At 40.0% G+C, this 23,436-nt stretch overlaps 1 long non-coding RNA gene across 1 annotated transcript in view; it reads right to left on the bottom strand.

Annotated features, from left to right (window-relative positions):
* Positions 1-205: 205 nt before the first annotated feature.
* LOC128621036 (uncharacterized) overlaps positions 206-23,436 on the bottom strand; it is a 56,255-nt gene continuing 33,024 nt past the window's right edge. Inside the window, exon 4 of the long non-coding RNA XR_008388224.1 lies at positions 206-2,043. This is a non-coding gene — a long non-coding RNA (uncharacterized LOC128621036). The remainder of the gene's footprint in view (positions 2,044-23,436) is intronic.

Raw genomic sequence — 23,436 nt, 5'->3', positions numbered from 1 at the left:
CATTCGTTGTGTTGAAGTATTTCAATTGCTTTTTTTTTTTATTTGTTCATTTGCAAACAGCTGAAAGTCGGAAAATTTTGACAAATAAACCTGATTTGCAATATGGGTTGAATAATTTTGATTTGATTAACACTTTATGGCCACTTCAATAGAAACATCTGTACACCTTCTCATTCATGCAACATTATGAAGAAGATTGTAAAAAGACGAGACAATGTTTGTTCAACTGTACAGTAAGAAATGGCAACATTTTTAGATCACTCAAGGCTACATGGTCTTGACTGTTCATTTCAAAGTGCCTATATGTTGGTGTGTAATAGAATACATACTGAAATTCTGCCTGCACATCAATAGCGACCTTTTTGCTGCACATCCGTCAAATTTCTCCATAATGTTTGCTAATGGGCATTGTTTTTTCAGCAGTAAACTTTATTTTACTGTGGGTTGCCATGGTTTCACTGAGCATGGCTAATGCAATATCCACACGTGCAACAATATCTGCACAAGCTAGTGACAGAATGTATACATAACCACTCATTAGACCAATAATCAGATTTTTAAAAAAAATTTTAAAAAAAGGCTTGTGTATATGTATATGACAGTCTGTGGACCTAAAACAACGTTTTCACGATTTCTGCAACCTATTTATTGGGATAAAAATTTTTTTTATGGGTTTAGTCAGCATATATAGATGCTGTTGTTTTCACCATTCTATTTAGGTTGATTTAACACATTGAGTGGTAACAGTAAAGCAAAATATAACCAACTGGCTCAGAAGCTGTCCATAGGAGAAATTACACCGGTCAACCATAACATTAAAGTCACCTGCCATAATTTTGTGTAGATCCCCCTTGTGCCACCAAGACAGCTCTGACCTGTTGAGGCATGAACTCCACAAGACCTCTGAAGGTGTGCTGTGGCATCTGGCACTAAGACGTTAGTAGCAAATCCTTTAAGTCCTGTAGGTTGCAAGGTAGGGCCTCCATGGATTGGACTTGTTTGTCCAGTATATCCCACAGATGCTTGATCAGATTGAGATCTGGGGAATTTGGAGGCCAAGTGAACACCTTGAACTCTTTGTTCCTCAAACCATTCCTGAACAGTTTTTGCAGTGTGGCCAGGAGCATTACCCTGCTGCAAGAGGACACTGTAATTAGGGATTAATGTTGCCATGAAGGGGTGTATTTGGTCTGAAACAATATTAAGTAGGTGGTACGTGTCAACGTGACATCCACATGAATGCCAGGACCCACATGAATGAACATTCCCCAGAGCATCCCACTGCCTCTGTGGCTTGCCTTCCTGGTGCTATTTCTTCCCCAGGTAAGCAATGCACACACACCCAGAAGTTCACATGATGTACAAGAAATCATTAAACAGTATTAACTTTTTTGGCAATTTGTACTACAGTAGGTCTTGTATGGGCTTTGCACCAGACAGGCTAGCCTTCAATCAATCAGCCGCCTGTCGCCACCTTGACAGTTGCTATCTCAAGACAGTTGTCATGAGATAATCAATGTTATTCACGTCACCTGTCAGTGGTTTAAATGTTATGGCTGATCGGTGTATCTGGAACACAGATAATTTCAGAGTCAAGGATGAGTGAACCACCATCCCTTCTACATTTACATTTGCATTCATGGCAGACACCATTATCCAGAGTGACTTACATTTATGTATATTTATACAGCTGAGCATTTATACAGCTTTAGGGTTAAGGGCCTTGCTAAAAGTCCCAACAGTGGCAGCTTAGCATGACCTTCTAATTACTAGTCCAACATCTTAACCACTGAGCTACCACTGCCACTAATTTGCATGAAGTTGAACACTAACCTTGACCACTTTGCATTCGTAATGGTTGCTCCACTTCCTGATGCTGTAGTTCACCAGCTCACATTGAAAACAACAGACTTCTAGACACTAAGCCACACAGTCAGGGAAAGAGATGTTCTTCAGAAAAAAAAAAAACTGACTCACCTTTACTTTATCTTGTTTTCCCCATTTGGACTGGTAAACCTGAAACCTCTGTGTCCTCCATACATCCTAAAAATCCAACCCATTTCAGTGAAAAAAAAAAAAAAAAAAAAAAAGAAGACATACTTAATTTTTCACTGATAAACAAGAAACTACTGTTACAGATAAACAGAAATTATGGAATGATTAATAGTTGGAAATGTCAAATTGCAGTTATGTCTACTCTAGTCTTTACAGCAAATCCACTAAACAGAATGGCTCAATTTTATTAAAACGTTGTAAATATACCTTTTAGTCAAATGACTAAGCACACTCAAATGCATGTTCCTTATTTCCTATAATTAAAAGGCTCAGCAGAAAAGACATTTTCGTAACAGTACATAAAATTTGTCTTTGAATGCAATCACAATTTTAAAGCAAAGAAGGCCTTTGAGTCATTTTTGCTCTAAACTATTTTCTGAGAAAAAGGCATTCTTTTACATTCTAAAGCTTTCAGACTGCACTCTAAAAAATGCTAGGTTATTTTTTTCTAACGAAACGCTGGGTTGAGCCTTTTGGTTCATTTAATTGGGTTATTTTCTCAGTCATGGGTAGTTTGTGTAATCCAACCGCTGGGTTAGTCGCTGGGTCATTTTCACTGACAGTTGAATCAATGCACCCCTCCCCCACCCCAACGCATCAGCCCAGCTCCTTGGGTCAAATCAACTCAGCACGGACTCTTTATTGGTCACATTACAGCATAGTGAAATTCTTTTCTTCGCATACCCCAGCATGCCAGGAAGTTGGGGCAGCCATGATACAGTAAACCTGGAGCAGACAGGGTTAAGGGCCTTGCTCAAGGGCCCAACAGTGGCAGTTTGGCAGCGCTGGGGCTTGAACCCCCAACCATCCGATCAGTAACCCAGAGCCTTAACCACCACTGCCCTATATTTATCCATAAAACCATTACTGTATACTAGAAAAAGCAAAAATGTGCGATAACAGTCCAGTTTACATGACATTAAATGCACCACTATCTTCCTTAAGTTTGGCTTACTTCAGTCTATACAATCTATAATATTTAACAATCCAAGGGTCTTTCCAAAGGGAATACATGAATACCTTTCTTTTTAAGAGGAAGTATTTCATAAAAGGAGACACTGGCAAAATTCAGAATGAATTAATAGAATAACACTGAATCCATGCTTTCTTTCTAAAGGCTGTTCTTTGGTGCAGGCAGTGAATGGCACAGTGAACACACTATAAAGGTAATGGACAATAACAGATATATTCCAACAGTCTATCAGTCGAAAGAATAAGGACACTATTGATTATTGTGCATGAGTTTCCACATACAACAAAGCCATTCAACAAGGCATAAGATCACAGTGTTGTAGTATATTCTCAGGATTTAAGTAACCAGCATAAGAGTGACGTAAATGTAAAAAGAGGTGGGGTTATTTTTAATATAATATCAAGACATATGGTTAGCTGTTGTGATATCCAAATCAAATCAGCTCATTTCCTGCCCTATATAAAATGAGGCTGTGAACTGCAGTACGGCTTTTTCAATGACATACAAATAGTTTACAAGATAAATTCCAAATGTTCATTTTATGTTTTGATCAACAGAACTCAATGCATATGAATCACTACATGTTGTATACGTACTAATTCTGGCGAATCCCATTACATGAAGGTTTTGCACAGAATGATTTATCTAGACAATTTGCTTCACATGAGGACAAATAGCAAAAACAGAATTTCACAACTTTATTTAATGAGATCTTCTTGAAATAGTAAACCTAAATATAAAACAAAGTCAAGAAAGAGATGAAAGTAGAAAAAACTTAGGTGAAGTGCAAATTGGAATGATGATGCTGATGATGACAAAAAGTACAAACAAATGCACATTTTACAGCTGATGTGATTTTAAATGCTGATTAAAACAGAAGCTTATCTGTTGAATGACAATGTATATCCAGGCTGTAATATCGAATGAATGTGTGTGATGTAGACCACGCTGCTGCAGCACACACATCCTGTAAGGGTACCTCTTTGGACAAAGTCTTTGAAGAGGCGACACCTCTAATTGGAATGAGCCCTTATGCCCAGAGGCGTAGCGAGACCTCATGAGCGATAGAGATTGCTTCCACTATCCAATTAGAGATGCGCTGCTTCGACACAGCATTACCTCTACTGTCACCCCCAAAGCAGACCAGCAGCTGCTCCGACTTAGGCCACTGGCCGGACTGGTGGATGTAAGTACAGAGAGCCCTTACTGGACATAGTAGGTGCAATTTCTCTTGTTCCAGTGTGAGGAATGGAGGAGGGCAGAAAGCCTGCAACATTACTGGCTGGGCAGCAGACGTAGACACTTTAGGAATATGAACCAGCCTAGGATATAGGAAGCCCTTGACTAATCCAGGGGCAAAATCAAGTCAGGAAGGGGCAACAGAGCGAGCTTCTAGATCTCCTACTCGCTTAAGAGATGCCAGGGCCAGCAGAAGAGCTACCCTTAGAGTCAGAAGCTTCTCTGAGGCTGACACTAAGGGCTCAAATATGGCACCTGACAGACCTTCCAGGACCACAGAAAGGTCCCAGGAAGATGTGCATGGTCTGCAGATGAGCCTCAGCCACCTGACATCACGCATAAACCTTGAAGTGAGAGGATGTTGCCCCAAAGAGGCTCCACCAGTAGTGGCATGGCTGGCCAAAATGGTGGCCACGTAAACCCTGATGTAGAAGGAGCCAACCCTGCTGAGAAATGTCCTTGTAAGAACTCCAGGACTGTAGCTATTGCGCAATTCACGGGTTCTAGCTGACGTTCCTCACACCATGAGACAAAAAGTTGCCACTTGAGCGCATACAATTTCCTCATGGATGGTGCTCTAGCATTCAACATGGTCTCCACAACCTCAGTTGCGAGACCAGAATCTATGAGCTGGTGCCCCTCAAGGGCCAGACCCACAGTTTCCATAGTTCCGGACGAGGGTGATAAATCAGCCCTTTGGATTGAGACAGTAGATCCCTGCAGATGGGAATCTCACAAGGTGTGCCGTCCATCAGGGATATTATCTCTGAGAACCATATTCGAGTTGGTCAGTAAGTAATTCGAACTAGCAGCAGACGTAGACAGTCTTGGTGAACTTTCGCTAGAACTTGTGGGAGCAGAGGGATCAGAGGAAAAATGTACAGATGTGAGTGACCTCGGCCACGTGTGCACCATGGCGTCCAGCCCCAATGCTGTGGGAGGAGTGAGGGAAAACCACAGTGGGCAGTGTGTTGTCTCCTCAGAGGTGAACACATCCACTTCCACTTGGCCGAACTGGGCCTCAGCCCCTGCCTCAACAGGATGTCTGCCCCCACTCCAGTTGCGCAGAATGTACATTGCACTCACTGACAAAAATTTTCCCACTGCCCAGAGAAGTTGCTTCTGCCTGAACAGGGGGTGCGAACATAATCCTCCCTGGTGGTTGATATATGAGACCACTGCTGTGTTGTCTGTCAAACTAACACATGGTGACCTCTCAATTGAGGAAGAAAGAATTTCAGTGCTAGAAACATGGCCCGCATTTCTAGGCAATTTATATGCCACTCCAGATGAGGGCCGCTCCAGAGACCATGACCTGGACAGGCATCTTAGACCATGTCCCCAGCCTGTGAGGGAGGTGTCTATCATTACTGTCTTGCAATAAGGAGACACCCCTAGAGTGTGACCCAAGGCTAGAAACCGGGGACACCTACAAATTCGTGGGGTTAGAAACACCCTCATCATAGTAGAATCCATATGACCTGTAGAAAAGTTGTCCTGTGCACTGGAGAAAGCATACTTTTCTTGAAGTTCAACCTGAGCCCCAAGCTCTTCATGTGGGCGAGACAACATCTCGATGTTGAATCACCAGTTCTCTGGATTGTGCAACAATTAACCAATCGTCCAGGTAGTTTAGTACACAGGTGCTCTGGAGTCGCAGTGGAGCCAGAATGACATCCATGCACTTTGTGAAGGTGCGAGGGGATAAAGCTAGCCCAAAGTGAAGAATCTGATGTTGGAATGCATTGCCTCTAAATGCAAACCTCAGGAACTTCCTTTGACTTGGAAATATCTCTATGGGGAAATATGTGTATTTTAGACCTATCGTCACAAACCAGTCCTCAAACTGAATCTGTGGAACGATAAGTTTCAGTGTCAGCATCTTGAACCTGTATGTCCGAAGAGTACAGTTCAGATGACGCAGATCTAAAATTGGCTGCATACTCCTATCTTTTTTGCGGACCAGGAAATAAAGGCTGTAAAAATGTCCCTCCCTCAGGGAACATGGTACATGTTCTATGGCCCCTTCGTTCAAGAGGGATCTTACTTCTTGCACTAACATCGGGCTCTGTTCTGTGCTGACTACTGTGATGAGCACGGCTCTGAACCAGGGGGGTCCAGCTCTGAACTGGACCTGGTAACCCTTTTCTACGGTAGACAGAACCCATGGAGACACTTTTGGCAATAGTTTCCACGCTGCCATATGATCTTTTAGTGATTTTTCCACATTCTATTGGAGGGAAAGCATCAGATTTTCGTTGCCTTGTGACAGCTCACTGACCAGAGAACACGGAAAACTTGGGACAGCCTTGGCTAGGGGAGGCCCTACAGTAGTACTGGGGGCTAACTGCCCTAACAACCTCATGTCCCCTGATACGTGCCTCCACAGCCCCTCAGGCCACTCCTTCTTTGTCTGCTTGGCCTTTATGACCATTCTAAGATCAGGCCTAGTAGCAAGCTGAGACTGTGGCCGCCCTGGCTGTCTGCGGGGGGAGGCCTGCTGCCACACTCACCTTCTGTGCCTCCCTTGCACTAGTGACTGGCCCGGGCTCCACTCATTTTTATTATTTTTTTTATGCACTTCTGGAAAAAAGGGGTTTTCTGCAGTGTGAGGGAGATTTATTTTCACTGGGGAGAAAAAAGCTCCTTCAGCCTTAGTAATTGCTTCAAGCAGCTCTTTATATGCTTCAGAGCTGCTCTCAGTTTTTAGAACCCCCTTCTGGCTCCTCAGAATCAAAGAGGAAATTTATTTATTCATTTTTGACTTTCCATAGCAGAAGAAGGAGTCGTGACGCGAGCTCCAAAATCCGGTGAAGACCCGAAAGACAGAGAAATAGGTCTCTGGCTCCTCTTCCAGATCCATACGAGATCCCCAGGACCTGAACCAGCGGACTGCCTTGGCAGCAGCCAGTCCAGATCCGTGAGGCTCTGAAACCCAACTCCCTTTGGCCAAGAAGAGAGCGAGTTGCGAGCGGAGCTGCCTATTGCAAGCCATTCACAATGTGCACAGTTGGACTTCTCGAGGGTTGCCCTAGCATGCTCCATCCTTAGACACTTCACACAGAAACGTGTCGTCATCTGCCCCCCCCCCCCCCAATGAAACGGGAGCAAGGCGTAACACACTTCCTGAATTCTCTCTCACTCATACTTTTCTCTCTCTCTTTTTTTAAAGGGACATAAGAGTAAAGAGAGTTTTTTAAAGATAGAGAGGAAATTAAGAGTCTTTTTGCGAGCGTTACACAAATGACCGACATGCAGTCTTGCTGAAGATAATAATCTTTTTTTATATCACGCAACGTGCGTAATTGCCACGTCACCTGATCACGGCAGACCTATAAATAGGCATGATGCTACACAAGCTTCAGATATCAGGTATTGGACACTTCCCACAGCGTGGAGCTCACAAAACGTTGAGTTCCCTTTGAAAGGGAACAGTATTCATAAATGATTTCAGTGTGAATTGGAGTCAAGTAGCTACAGAGGAGCTGTTTGTTTTCAATTGATCTAAATATAACAGTTGTCAGATGTATTTAGAAAACATTCTTTAAAAAGCCTGTAATAAATGGCACAGGACTGAAGGAAAAAATATTGTACTGTATTACTAGATTCCTAAATGAGAGCAGTTTAGTAACAGAATACTGTACGCTTGAGTATTCACAGTTTACTTTTTCCATTCAGATCAAAATTTGGCCATTGGAGTTTCATTAAAAAATTACCTATTATACAATTTTAAAAGTTGGAAAACATAAATGAAACATTATCTGATATCTTACTTTAAGTTTAAAAATTGAAAAATGGGAAAGTGACTGCTTATTTGATTTTAATCCTCATACAGAAAAAAAAAACAAAAAACAATGAAAATAAATGTACATTGCCCCCCACTAATATTGGCACCCTTAGGAAATATAAGCAAAGAAGGCTGTGCAAAATTGTCTTTATTGTTTAACCTTTTAATCTTTTGTAAAAAAAATAAATAAAAAAAAATCACAAAAATCATCTGCTCTCATGCATATCAAACAATTGCAAAGAGAACACAGGTTTGTCCCCTCAAAATATCTTTGTTAAATACAGGTGTGCAACAATTATTGGCACCCTTTTAGTCAATACTTTGTGCTACCTCCGTTTGCCAATATAACAGCTCTTAGTATTCTCCTATAATGCCTGATGGAGTTGGAGAATACATGGCAAGAGATCGGAGATCATTCCTCGATACAGAATCTCTCCAGATCCTTCAAATTTCGAGGTCCACACTGGTGGACTCTTCTCTTCAGTTCACCCCACAGGTTTTCTATAGGTTTTAAGTCAGGGGACTGGATGGCCATGACAAGACCTTGATTTTGTGGTCAGCAAACCATTTTTGTGTTGATTTTGATGTATGTTTTGGATCATTGTCCTGTTAGAAGATCCAACCATGGCCTATAATAAGCTTTCTGGCCAAGGTAGTCAGGTTTTCATTTAATATCTGTTGATATTTGATAGAGTCCATGATGCCATGTATCCTAACAAAATGTCCAGGTTAGCCCATCTGATCCAATCCCAAAGAAGAGCTACCACAGCACAAATTGCTGAAAAAGTTGATGCTTGCTATGATAGAAAAGTGTCAGAACACACAATGCGTTGAAGCTTGCGGCATATGGGGCTGGGCAGCCGTAGACTGGTTAGTGCCATGCTGACCCCTGTCCACCGCTGAAAACACCTACAGTGGACACGTGAGCATCAGAACTCGGAAGAAGGTAAGCTGGTGGAGGCAGTGTAGGTCCCAACATTCATCTGGATAGTACTTTGACATGTACCACCTATCTAAACATTGTTGCAGACCAAGTACACCCCTTCATGGCAATAGTATTCCCTAATGGCAGTGGCCTCTTTCAGCAAGATAATGTGCACTGCAACACTGCAAAAATCGTTTAGGAATGGTTTGAGGAACATGACAAGTTCAGAGTGTTGATTTGGCCTCCAAATTCCCCAGATCAAGCATCTGTGGGATGTGCCGGACAAACCAGTCGGATCCATGGAGGCCCCACCTCACAACTTACAGGACTTAAAGGATCTACTGCTAACATCTTAGTGTCAGATACCACAGAACACCTTCAGAGGTCTTGTGGAGTCCATGTCTGGATGGGTCAAGGCTGTTTAGGTAGCACAATATTAGGCTGGTGGTTTTAATGTTATGGCTGTTCAGTGTAATTCAACTACGTACTGCAGACACTCCCAATTAGAATTTCACACATTGCAGCAGCCAGTAGTTAGGGGGGAAATTTAATGATATACAGTAATACTTTTTGCTTAAGCCATAGAGCTCATTCTTCCTTGGCTCCTAAAAGGGCATGTATGTATGTAGCTCAGTTCTGACAGTGGAGTACACAGTGGCTAAGTTCAGAGACAAATCCCACCATACACTGTCAAACTTTCAGTGGAGAGAAGCTTTCATTTCATTATCATTCAACTTCTAAACAGGTTAAAGGAGTACTATATTAAACAATGTATACATTTTATATATCCACAGCACTTCCATGGCAGGAATACAGCTGTTTATGGTCTGTATATGTAACCCCCAAGATACAGTTCAGCAATTTGTCTGTCTTGTGTATTCTCTAATGCCACCACCACTTTATATTTTGGTTGTACATTTTCTTTCTTTGATTTGTTTGCCTTACTTTTTATGTATTTATTTTTTTATTTGAGCACCTTATATCTTCTGTAGTGTCTTAGCAACACTACATCTAATTTCCAGCAAAAAAGCGTTCCCAATGCCAGGTGAAAAAATATGACAAATTCTGAGCCCCCACAACACAAGAAAAAAAAAAAAACTTTTTTCAGTTAGCAAATTAAAATGATAAATGTGTGAAAAAACAAAAGACTTTTACTAGAATATGAAACTCGAAATAAAACAGGTTACACTGCACATGATGGTAGACTGATGGTTTGTTGACACTGATCACTATGGGCATGACACTGAACTGTCTGTCCACTACAAACACAATGCCTTGGTATGGGAAAGCTGAAAAGTCAAAGAGCCTTTTTCCCCCACAACTCTCCCTGTTTTCACAGGGCTGAAGTAGTGGTCCAGGGCCAGATGGCTGTCCTGTAGCCCTGCACTCAATACCTTCCCTCTGATAGAGCAAGCAGACCGTTACTCTCTCCAAAAGGGTTTGAAAGAAAATACAGGAAGAAAAGCCTTGCCTTCCCAAATCTTTAATTACTCGACTGTCTGCTGCTGCTTTTCAATGCTCCTTTCTGAACAGGCCTGCCTTCTGAAGGGAAAGAAAAAAAGAAAACCCTTCGAGCCTCAGGAGGAGACCCTTTGCACGAGAAAGAGTAAGAGAACCTGAAGAAAAGAAAAAAAAGGATTTAGAGAGGAAAGAACATAAAAGATATGCAAATGTGTGTGTCTAGGGCGACCGGCATTAACCACTGCTGGTGCTGTCTATTCATATCTGTTGTCTCTTTTTCAGTGAGAGTAAGGTGTGTGATGGCTTTCTTAAGCTCGGTTTTAAAGACCTCAGCAGACAGGCTGAACAAGCTCCTCTTCCAGAAACATGCCACTTAATAGAGTCACAAAAAATAGACAGGGTAATCTAAAAAAATAGAAACACACTAAAGTGTAAAAACTCACCTCGTAGAGGCACTGGTTACAAATAAGATCCCGGCTCTAACGGCGTATAAATAATTAAACACACAGGTATTTAAAACATGGACATTATGTGGCAGTGCTACTGTACACAAGCATGGCACATTGTAAAAAATAAGATGCCGGGGTGTGACATTTTGCAAAGGTTGCATAGATGACCAAAAAATGACTCGGAAAAGTGAGGATGGAGTGAAACTTGACCTAAATAGGCTGCTCTGTTACACAGATTCCTGTGTATCTCCACACTCAGATCATTGTAAGTAATATTCCACCATATGGCATTGTATTATATTTTCAGGTCACCGATAAAAGTGGAGAGGAAAGTAATAGGTGGATGGGGCAAGAAGCCGGGATTCGAAAGGTGCCTGAATCCATAGCACACTGGTGGCCGTCTCCCTGTGCCCCCTAATAAAGACTCCAAACAACGTGAATTTATTGACATGCAGTTATTGCATAACTAATGATGCATGCTGGGCGAAACCTGATATCTGGTAGTACAAGTGCAACCCAGTGCAAGCCCGTACATTCATAGTCTGTCAGGTGTTATAAGACAGCTCATAAACACATGTAGACAGGAAAGTGCTAAGCTGCCTTATGCTCATGGAATGCCAGAGAAAATGGAAGGAACGGGAGTGGAGCAAAGTCGTATTTGTTATTGTTTGAATGAGCCCTGGCTTGGGAAACAAGGCTTGCTGCAAAGCATGGCACTCCTTCTCACCGCTTAACATATGGCATTCAAAATGAACAAAGCTCAAACAAACAAACGTGGGAACATGGCTTAGGAGACTGTGTGAACTATAGCATTGTCATGCGAAACATAGCATCATCCTAAAGCACCCCCTGGCTATCGCCAACTGACGTTTCTCTTGGTGAATGCCTTTTGACAATTAAACAATCTGTGCTGGGCTTAGTCTTTACCTTGATGATTCCTAATCTTATTTTCTATACTTTGTTATTTTCAATGCCAGTATAATCATATAGAACAGATTATTTCTAATCTCGCTTAATTGCTATTTGTGAACTACTAAACATACTGTAGCGCTTAGCTCTGTCCACAAGGTACCCCAATTTTTGCTTCACATTGAACATTATGGATGAATGAACATTATGTCACTGTTTTTAAAAAGGCTCGAAACTTAGGCATGATGAACCACATAATATATAATCAGGCTGTTTGCGAAGTTTATTGACAGCATAAGCTTCATGGCTGCCTGGAGGCTGTGGGAACATCCACCATTGGCTTCCGTTAAAATTCCATTAAAAAGGGTTTTTAAAGTCAGGTTGTTTTTTAAAAATGAGTCACATGCAAAGGTGAGTCAAATGAAAACCTTAAAAGTGCTACATAAATTAGAGAAACAGTACATTTGTAGTTGCAAAAGTAAAAATGTACTGCTGGTCCATTCATCTCCATTCTACATTTGTGACACCTATTTGCAATAATCAATGCAAAATATTATTATTATTATTATTATTATTATTATTATTATTATTATTATTATTATTATTAACAACAACAACAACAACAGTAATAATAAAGTTTTCATTTGACCCATTCTCATACATTCACTGTCCACTTTATTAGGAACACCAGGTATTCAGGTGTTCCTAATAAAGTGGACAGTGAATGTATGAGAATTCATGTAATTATCTAATCAAACAATCACATGGCAGCAGGCAATGCATAACAATCATGCAGATACAGGTCAAGAGCTTCAGTTAATGTTCACATCAAACATCAGAATGGGGACAAATGTGATCTCAGTGACTTTGACAATAACATGTCTGTTTACACTAGAGTATACACAGAATGGTGAAAAAAACTAAAAACATCCAGTGACTCAGTTCTGCTGGTGGTAACATCTTACTGATGATAGAGGGCAGAAGACATTGGCTGACTGGTAGAATATGGTAACTCAAATAAATCACTCTTTACAATCATGGTGAGCAGAAAAGTATCTCAGAACGCATAAATTGCTGAACCTTGAAGTGGACGGGCTACAACAACAGAAGCTGTCAGCTACGTACAGGAATCTAAAGCTACAGTGTACAGGCTGCACAGATTCACTGAAACAGGACAGTTGAAGATTGGAAAAAGATCAGGTGATGAACATGCATGATTTTATGCATCACACTGCCATATGATTGGCTAACTGGATAATTGCATAATTGAGCAAAGGTACAGGTCAAGTGGTGTAGAGTGTAGGTTATTAAAATGTCAAACATTTAGCATTTTCACTCACTCTGGCTTGGGTCTTGGGTCTTGATCCTAATACTACTTGATACACTTATGCAACTATAAATCAGCCTCAAAGGACACAAACTAAACAGCGGCAGAATTTGTTTAAACTGGATTATATTAAACTCTCTTTTAAATATAACTTGCAGTTAATTTTGTCTACTCAGGGGGCACTGAGTTGCAAGCCCAGGAACTCCAGGAACTTTGTTCCTACATTTGAGTGTGTCCTGTTTCTCTAGGATATAAACATGATCTGGGCCACATGATCTGGGTCACCTCAAAGCCCACCATGGTATTTTTGTTGCAGGACCCAGGGTGAGGAAATAAGGTTTGTGTGTAGTGTGGTGTGGTATACAATAAAAGTATAGGACCAAACATAACCAACACATGACTGACAGAACAACAAATGTGATCAGTAAGAGCTACATTAGTGTGTTTGCCTATGCTAGCTGTATATAGACGGGGTCTGCTCACCATTAAAAAAAATGTACAGTTGTAATTTCCCTCTGTTGTAATAAATAGTGAAAGGCTGAGTGAACACAATTGAGGCCAAAATTTTACATACAGGCTAAAGATACAGTTTTTCACAACTTCACACATTTCATGAAACCATATGTTTCTTTTGGCAAATCAGTTAGGACATCCACTTTGTTCATATGAGATATAATTTAATGTGATGTAAAAGAATCAATCAGAGACAGATTTATTTCATATCTATCATATCATACCATGTATTTCTATATCAGAATTCCAGCAGGTCAAAAGTTTACATATCATATCAATTATGTCTAGGCTATATCAGAATTCCAGCGGGTCAAAGGTTTACATACACCAAGTTGATGGTCTCTTTGAACAATCTGGAAGATTACAGAAATTAATGTAATGAATTTTAGAAGCTTCTGATTGGCCAATTGTCATAATTAGGAGTTAATTGTAAGTGCAACCATTGATACTATAGGAAAAGCCAAGCTACCCAACCAAGACCTCAGAAAAAAAATTGCGGACCACCACAAGTCCAGTTTCCAAACAATCTGTACAAAGCATATGAAGCATCTGTACAAATATAAAAAAAAAATCTTGGGATCACACAGACACTGCATCATTCAGGAATGATGCACAAATTATCGTCAAGGAATAAACAAACCTTTGCCCAAATGGTTCAATTGGACCCCAATAAAACAACAAAGGAACTAGTTCCTACATCATCACTGCCTAAAAGACTGTCATGCAAGGAAGAAGACCCTATTCTCAAATAGGCATTAAAAAAAAAGCCAGAACTGAATTTTGCAGGTGATCCCCAAACTTTTGGAGGAGTGTTCTCTGGTCAGATTAAAGAAACTTAAAATGTTTGGCCATAATGATTAGCCCTATGTATGAGGGAAAAGGATGAGGCTATTAAGCCAAAGAAGACCATTCCAAATGTGAAGCATGGGGGTGGCAGCATCATGTCATGGAGATGTTTTGTTGGAAAAGAGACTGGTGCACTTCAGAAATAGATGGCATCACAAGGAAGGAGGATTATCTAGACAAACTAAAAATATTAATTATTCTAAGCATACCTCCAAAGATGTAACAAAATGGCTTAAAAACAAAAATGAAAGTGTTTGCATTACAAAAACCTGACCTGGATTCCATAGAAAATTTGTGGACTGAACTGAAAAAGCCAGGCGGCCTACAAACCTGAGTTACACCGGTTCTGTCAGGAGGAATGAGCAAAGATTCCAGCAAAATATTGTGAGAAGCTTGTGGAAAGATAAAAAAGAGTTTGAGTTCAAGCAATTAACAGCTAATGGCACCAAATACTATAAAAGTGTATGTAAACTTTTTTTTTTAAATGACCCCTTAGGGAAGTAAAGTACATATCCTATCTGACTTAACACAAAAATGTATGGTAACATGAAATGTGTTGAGCTGTGAAAAATTGACTTGGAATGTCTTTATTTATTTTAGGTATATGTAAACTATTGGCCTCAGGTATAGGTGTATAAATTACCAGGACTGAGGACAGAACATGCAGTATAGTTCCTTGAATATTTCTATAAAATGTAGTATTACATATGTTTAAGTCCTAAAAAGCCCATTATAATTAAATAATAATACAAACAAAATATACCTCACATACTGCAGACCTGCTAACAGGTGATCACTGATATCTTCACTGTTCCCTTCTATCTGCTTTCCGCCATTGGCAAAAAATATTTCCTCTTCCATTTAAGAAATACCCTGGTTGACTGCTCCTTTCACACACATGTAATATACTGTACCTTGTTGACAATCACCCTGGGGATAACCAAAGAGCTTTCAAAAGAATTCTGTATGTACACAGATCATCAATAACATTAAAACCACTGACAGGTGAAGTTAATAACACTGATAATCTCGTTACAATGGCACCTGTCAAGGGTGGGATATATTAGGCAGCAAGTGAGCAGTCAGTTCTCAACGTTGAAGTGTTGGATGCAGGAAAAATGGGCAAGCATAAGAATCTGAGCGACTTTGACAATCTCCAAAACAGCACGTCTTGTGGGGGGGTTCCACATATGCAGTGGTTAGTATCTACCAAAAGTGGTCCAAGGAAGGACAACCGGTGAACCAGTAACAGGGTCATGGGCGTCCAAGGCTCACTGATGTGCGTGAGGAGTGAAGGCTAGCCTGTCTGTTCCAATCCCACAAAACAGCTACTGTAGCACAAACTACTGAAAAAGTTCATGCTGACTCCATAGAAAGGTGTCAGAAAGGTGTCAGAACACACAGTGCATCACAGCTTGCTGTGTATGGGGCTGGGTAGCTGCAGACTGGTCAGAGTGCCCATGCTGACCCATCCACAACCGAAAACACCTACAGTGGGCACATGAGCATCAGAACTGGACCATGGAGCAATGGAAGACGGTGGCCTGGTCTGATGAATCATGTTTTCTTTGACATCTTGTGGACGGGTGCGTGTGTGTGCATTGCATACCTGGAGAACAGATGGCACCAGGAGGCACTACGGGAAGAAGGCAAGCCAGCGGAGGCAGTGTGGGCCCATGCATTCATCTGGATGTTACTTTGACACGTACCACCTACCTAAACATTGTTGCAAACAAGTACACCCCTTCATAGTAACGGTATTCCGTAATTTCAGTGGTCTCTTTCAGCAGGATAATGCACCCTGCCACACTACAAAAATTTTCAGGAATGGTTTGAGGAACATGACAAAGAGTTCAAGATGTTGACTTGGCCTCCAAATTCCCCAGATCTCAATCCAATAAGCATCTGTGGGATGTCCTGTACAAACCAGCCTGATCCATGGAGGCCCCACCTGCAAACTTACAGGATTTAAAGGACCTGCTGCTAACGTCTTGGTGCCAGATACCAAAGCACACCTTCAGAGGTATTGTAGTGACTATGCCTGGATGGGTCACAGCTGTTTAGGCAGCACATGGGGATCTACACAATATTATGCAGGTGGTTTTAATGTTATGGCTGTTAGTATAGTAATGGTCTGTTAAAATACCATTAATCACACTCCGGCAAAAAAGACCCTCAAGCATAAAATGTCTTAACAGTATAACAGTTTCAATACTGCAGTGTTTCAGAATGAAAAAATAGGCTATAAGACCTCCATATGGACAAGCCGTTAGATGAATCTGCTGCATGAAATAAGCCCTTCTTGAAAGCAACTCACAAATGCAACATTTGAATTTCACTGTTGTCTACAGTTAGAGTTGTGTGCGCAAACCTGTTTACCTCTACCAGGAGGTTTGGACTTACATAATATATTCTAACAAGATAATGACCAAACAATACATAAATGGTTGTGGGAAAACAAAATCAGTATTTTGCAAATATATATATCTTATTCTCTTGAAATGTTCTACATGGAGTCCAGAATTGCTACAAGTGTCTCCTATCTTATTAGAAATTACAGGAAAAGACTTGGTGTTGTTATTTTTTCTAAGAAGCCAGTATTTTGTATGCTACATATGTATTCTACGCCCTAGCATAGCATGAACAATGGCTTTTCCTTCAGTTGTGTTTGTATATATGGAATAACAGCATTGAAAGTGTTAGACATGTAAATCTGACAGACTGGACAGAGACAGACTGTTGTAGCAACATAGCATTAAAGCAGCCATGCCAACACACTGAATACTAAATGAAGAAGAAGAAGAGGATAGAAGAGGAAGAAATAATTCAGGAAGAGAGGGAGATAAAGATCAATAAATAGAAAAAGCAAAATGCACACTTACAGGAGACAGAAAATATACGAAATGAGAGCAAACAAGTGCAAAAGAAAGACTAAAACAATGATCAACTTCAAATGAAGAAGACATCTTTCAACTTGCTCTGTTTCAGTGCCAGAGTAGCCAGCCCACAAAGGCAGCCATTGTGTTTCACGGCTACAAACCTCAGCCAGAGTTCAGGCTGTCCTGGACCTGCCCAGACCTGCTTCAACTCCCCAAGCACCACAGCTCCATGACCACTTTCATTCCTACCCCCTCCCACACACCACCCACCCACCTGATATTGTCTGAGCTTAGGTTCATCAGGCTTTTACCACTGGGCTTTGCGGTATCCATGGAACCGAGTTCCGACGCCACGACGCTGCCAGAATTCTTATGTTTCATGCGGAGGCGCTTGCATGAGTTAGCTTATATTTCAGTGGCTTTTACACACATGGCCAAGGACACTTTTGAACAGTTTAAGACAAAGATACATGAATATAGTCACAAAACACACACACACACGCATAAGGATATAAACACTCATGTGTGGAGCTCAGGATATAATGGAAAATCCTTGAAAAGAAGTGCAGGTCACATCCTGAGAGGATCCAGGAGATTTACAGCTTATGTTGCTTTGCTGGGCTCCATGGAGAAGTGGAGGGTTAGCCAAAGACTAATTGAATTGATAAAATCAAAGACTGCATGAGCAAAATCTCTAAACTGGAGAGTCTGAGAGAAAGAGAGTAGAGAGAGATAGAGTAATGGAAAGATTCATCCGAGTGCCTACATTAAATAACATGAGGACAAGATAAAACTCTGAAACTAACACTGAACACCAAGTAGGTTCTAGTGAAATTAAGATGATTTGTATTGATTCAGAAAACTATCACGTGTTCATGAATGCCGATAGCAACAGTGCACCCTGTCACTGAGTGGACATACGTTTGCTAACAAACACACAGGACTACAAAGAGACACCTGTTTTAGCCGGCATGGGAAGCCAACTCTCTCTTCCTATTTTTACATTAGTGGGCTATGACAGATTATCAGATTGCCAAGAGCAACTGCCCCTTATCCAGCACCCCTTCCCTTCCATGCTAGACTTATTGACACCACTGACATACACACACACTCACACATATGGTCATTTCACAAATGCTATTAGTGTAACGTGGTCTCATCAGCCCAGGGTGTCCTTTCTCAGTTTATAATAATCTTGTTTATTATTAGACTGAATGTCTGATGAGGTCAGCACAGGCCTGTTGCAATATTCTTTCCTTCATTCCTGACATCTCTCTATCTTTTGTCTGTTCTCCATCTCTTATTTCTTACCCTATCCCTTATGTGTGGTCTGGAAAAACCCAGAAAAAGGAAAAAAAAAAGGCTGGCTTTGGCCAAATGTAGTTTTTTTCCTGTCCTCTAAAGTACTTGGATACTTCAAATTTAAGATGTCACAAATCTATTTCAGCAAAATGATGATGGGAAAATGAGCCAGTTTAACAAAAAACAGTCAGACTGCCTAAAGATGTCTAAAACCTTGCTAGGGTTTCGTCACCCAGTAAATGTAACACTTTGATCAATTTGGTTAACATCTATGGGGCATAGTGAAAATGGACATAAGCTATAACTGCAACTAAACTTTTGCGGTAACTGTTCATCAGTCCTGCACATTGGCTTGGAGGAATTTGAACCCGTTCCTCAGTACAGAACAGCTTCAACTCTGGGATGTTGGTGGGTTTACTCACATGAACTGCTTGCTTCAGGACTTTCCACAACATTTCTATTGGATTGAGGTCAGGACCTTGACTTGGCCATTCCAAAACATTGCCTTTATTCTTCTTTAACCATTATTTGGTAGAACAATTTGCATGCTTAGGTTTGTTGTCTTGCTGCATGCTGCAATTTCTCTTGAGATTCAGTTCATGGACAGATGTCCTGACATTTTCCTTTTAGAATTTGCTGGTATAATTTAGAATTCATTGTTCCATCAATGATGGCAAGTCATCTTGGGCCAGATGCAGCAAAACAGGCCCAAACCATGATGCTACCACCACCATGTTTCACAGATGGGCTAAGGTTCTTATGCTAGAATGTAGTGTTTTCCTTTCTCCAAACATATCACTTCTCATTTAAAACAAAAATTCTATTTTGGGCTCATCCATCCACAAAACATTTTTCCAATAGCATTCTGGCTTGGAGTCCAAACTATTTAGAGATGGTTTTATAATCTTTTCCATCCTGATGAGCATGAAGTTCTCAGAAATCTCCTTTGTTTGTGTCATGACACACTTCCACAAATGTGTGTTGTTAAGAACAGACTTTGATAGATCCCTGTTCTTTAAATAAAACAGGGCACGTACTTACACCTGAATGTCATCCCATTGATTGAAATCACCTGACTCTAATTACTTTCAATTTAAAGTCCTTTAAATTAAACTGCTAATCCTAGAAGTTCACATACTTTTGCCACTCACAGATATCTACTATTGGATTTGTCCTCATTAAAAAGTGTCCAAGTATAATATCTTTGTCTCATTTGTTTAACTGGGTTCTCTTTGTCTACTTTTAGGACTTGTGTGAAAATATGATGTTTTGGATGATATTTATTCAGATATATGGAAAATTTTAACGGGTTCACAAACTTTCAAGCACCACTGTATATACATATTTAAACAAAATAATAACAATTTATACCAATCATCCTGTTCAAAAGTTTACACGCCCCTTTCTTAATGTATTGTGGTGCCTTCCTGAGCTTCAGTGAATGTTTGCACCTTTTGTAATAGTCATGTACGAGTCCCTCAGTTGTCCTCAGTGTGAAATGATGGCTCTCAACATCATATAGCTGCTGCTGGAAAGGGGTTAAATATGCAGAAATTGCCGGAAACGCAAACAATTTGCAGGACCTGGAGGATTTTTCTGAAGAACAGGACAAACAAGGGACTCATGAACAACTATCACAAAACATAAAAACATGTATTTGATCATCCTGGTAACAACACACAGTATTAAGAATCAAGTGTATGTAAACTCTTGAACTGTTTCATTTGTGTAAATTCAGTAGTTATTGTGTCTTGTGGACTATATGTAAACATCTGTTATGTGAAATAGCTTATTCAGGGCAGTACTAAATAAATAAAATAAACCAAATTTTTATGATCTCTCTTTTTTATTATTAACATTTTGCAGATTTTGCAAGGCAAATGTAAAACACACACATACGCACACACACACACACACACACACACGCACACACACACAAACTACTGTGCAAAAGTCTTAGGCACCTTATTTTTTTTTAGTACAAACTTTGTTATAGATTTTCATATAGACTTCTACAAAAACATGTTAGATTCCCAAACATTAGTTTTCCAGCACAAAATTAAATGTTACAGAAAAATGTATGTCAGTAAAAAAAGCAGCATATTAAGTGGTAAGAGACGCTTCTCAGACAAAAAAAAAAAAAACACAACAAAGGCTACTGGATTTTGCTGCAAAAATAAGAAGCAAGTGCCACAGTCAAAGTCTCCAGAAGAACTGTGGCTGGTTCTGCAAGATGCTCAGTAAAAATTAACAGCTAATTTCCTAATAAAACTGCACTAATTCTACCTGAGATTACTTTATTTATTTATTTTTAAAGCAAAGGGTCATCACACCAAATATTGACTTTGTTTCATTTATTAGTTTTTACTGCCCTTTATAGTATTTTTTTTAAATGGAGAAACATTTATATATTTATAAATTCACATTTAAGACACAAAAACATTTATTTATTGAATGCCCTAACAAGTGCCCTTTAGACATATATTATAAATTTGTTTTATGGAAGATTTTTTCCATTCTTTTCTCAGTTGAGAGAAATGTCAAAATTACTGTCCATTACTGATGTGGTAGAAATTCCTTTAGGATCTCTGGTGGCACGCACTAATTCTTTGAACTCAGCCTTACACACTAATGCCTGTGGCACAAAGGCTGTACTTAGCCAGCCACAGCTCACTCACTGCTGTTTAGCTCTATCAGCTGTTCAGTTCTAAAAAGCATTTCTTTCAACTAACAGCAGTGTTCTGTCTTATGGAGCTGATCACCCAATTGGGATCATTTGCCAAGACTGCCAAAATTTTCTCTGAAAGAGTTTGTGTGCAAGCTTATTAGTTATTAGCTGCCAGACAGTGATTTAACTTCCTGTTTGGAGAAACTTAAGGGACTCATTAAAGTCACTGGAAATAATTGCGCCATTTCAGAAAACATCCCTTTCCACATTGCAGGTACTTCTTACTTCTACTTGTGCTACAGGGCACTTGGAACTCTGAGTAAGCATTGGCTAAAACTTTCTCAACTAACCAGAGTGAGACACAGCAACGCTATCTAATCAGCCTGGAGCTAAACAGAGCAGCAGCAGACACCTGAGCTGAGCTTTGCTCAAGGCTGATAAATGATAAATGCTTGTGCTATGAGCACATTGTATCTTTGCTCGAACTTTAATCGGTGAGTTGACATGTTCCTGTATTTTGAATTAACTATTCTTAGTTGCACTGGAATAAATACTGTAAGGCATGAGGTTTTCATGCCAAATCGATAGACATGTCTGTTTAGTGTGCTCTGTTACAGCATGCATCCTGTGGAACATTTGGTAAAGTAGCTCCATCTGGGATGAACTTAATAACCTCTGCCATTCGCCCCTTCTCTCCCTCTGTCTCCCTTATACTTTCTGAATTTTCCTCCTGTTTTTTCACTGTCTCAGTGGTTTTCCATCAGCCCATACTATCAGGATCTTCGCATTTCCTGTCTGACCCCAGAACAATTAAACCCAGCTACTTTCTCTCTAATTGTTCATAAGAGGTATTGGCTGCACACCTGAAGAAAAAAGCTTTGTCATTGTCAAAAGTTATAGTATTACAGCATAAACAAAGTTGGGGCCCCATTTTCCCCTCAGAACAAACCACATCTAAACAGGAGGTTCAAAAGAGTGACCAGAAATTTTTAATAACAAGGACAGAATAACAGAATGCGAAGGAGAAAGAAACAGAAGGAGGAAAGTTGTTTTTTTTACATTTAATTATCTGTGTCCATTAAATTTTATGCCGAATTTACAGCATACGATCAGCCCAATTTTGCCGTCACAGACATCATAAAACAATTCTTTGGTCATGAGTTAAAATCAGAGGTCTTAGAATACATATGATGCTCTCATCAGCGACCAATTTGGTGCCACTGTGACCAAAGACAGCCGACGACAAGGTTCTGGCAGCAAACTTTATTATCTCAAGCACACTTGGAAGAATATTTCTGTTTATGTGACCCCGTTTTAAGCACAAGCCCAGAACCCACTGATTGTTAATGTACAACCCCAGTGAATAAAAACAGAATGCAATGATTTGCAAATGTCATAAACCCATATGTTATTCGCAGTAGAACATAGAAAACATATCAAATGTTTCAACTGAGTAAATGTACCATTTTAAGGTAATTTTTAATTTGATGGCCACAACACGTCTCAAAAGTTGGGACAGGGGCAACAAAAGGCTGGAAAAGTAAGTGTTATTAAAAAGGAACAGCTGGAGGTTAATTGGCCTTATTTTTTTTCTTAAAGCTGGAGGTTTTTTTTTTACCTTATTTTTTTCTTAAAATGGTACGTTTCCTCAGTTTAAACATTTGAAATGTTTTCTGTGTTCTATTGTGAATAACATTATCATGGGTTCATGAGATTTACAAAATCATTGCCTTCTGTTTTTATTTACATTTTACACAGCATCCCAACTTTTTTGGAATTGGGGTTGTAAGCAGAATGTAATCATTGTTTTAATGGCAGGTCTATCGTTAGGTTATCTTTATCATTTAATCTTAATAATCATAATAATTCAAACACAGAATGATGCAAAAAATAAAAAATAAAATCCATACATACTGCATATAGACATGCTTTGTTGGGTCAGAAGAGAATTCCCAGACTGGTTCAAGCTCACATGAAAGCTACAGTAACTCAGATAACAGTTGTGAGCAGAAAAGCATCTCAACACATGTCAAGTCTTGAGGCAGACGGGCAGCAGAAGACCACATTGAGTTCAGTGGAGAACAGAAATCTAAGGCTATAGTG

This window comes from Ictalurus furcatus, chromosome 17 (genome assembly GCF_023375685.1).
Source record: "Ictalurus furcatus strain D&B chromosome 17, Billie_1.0, whole genome shotgun sequence".
NCBI lineage: Eukaryota > Metazoa > Chordata > Actinopteri > Siluriformes > Ictaluridae > Ictalurus > Ictalurus furcatus.
This window is presented reverse-complemented; position numbering and strand designations above follow the sequence as displayed.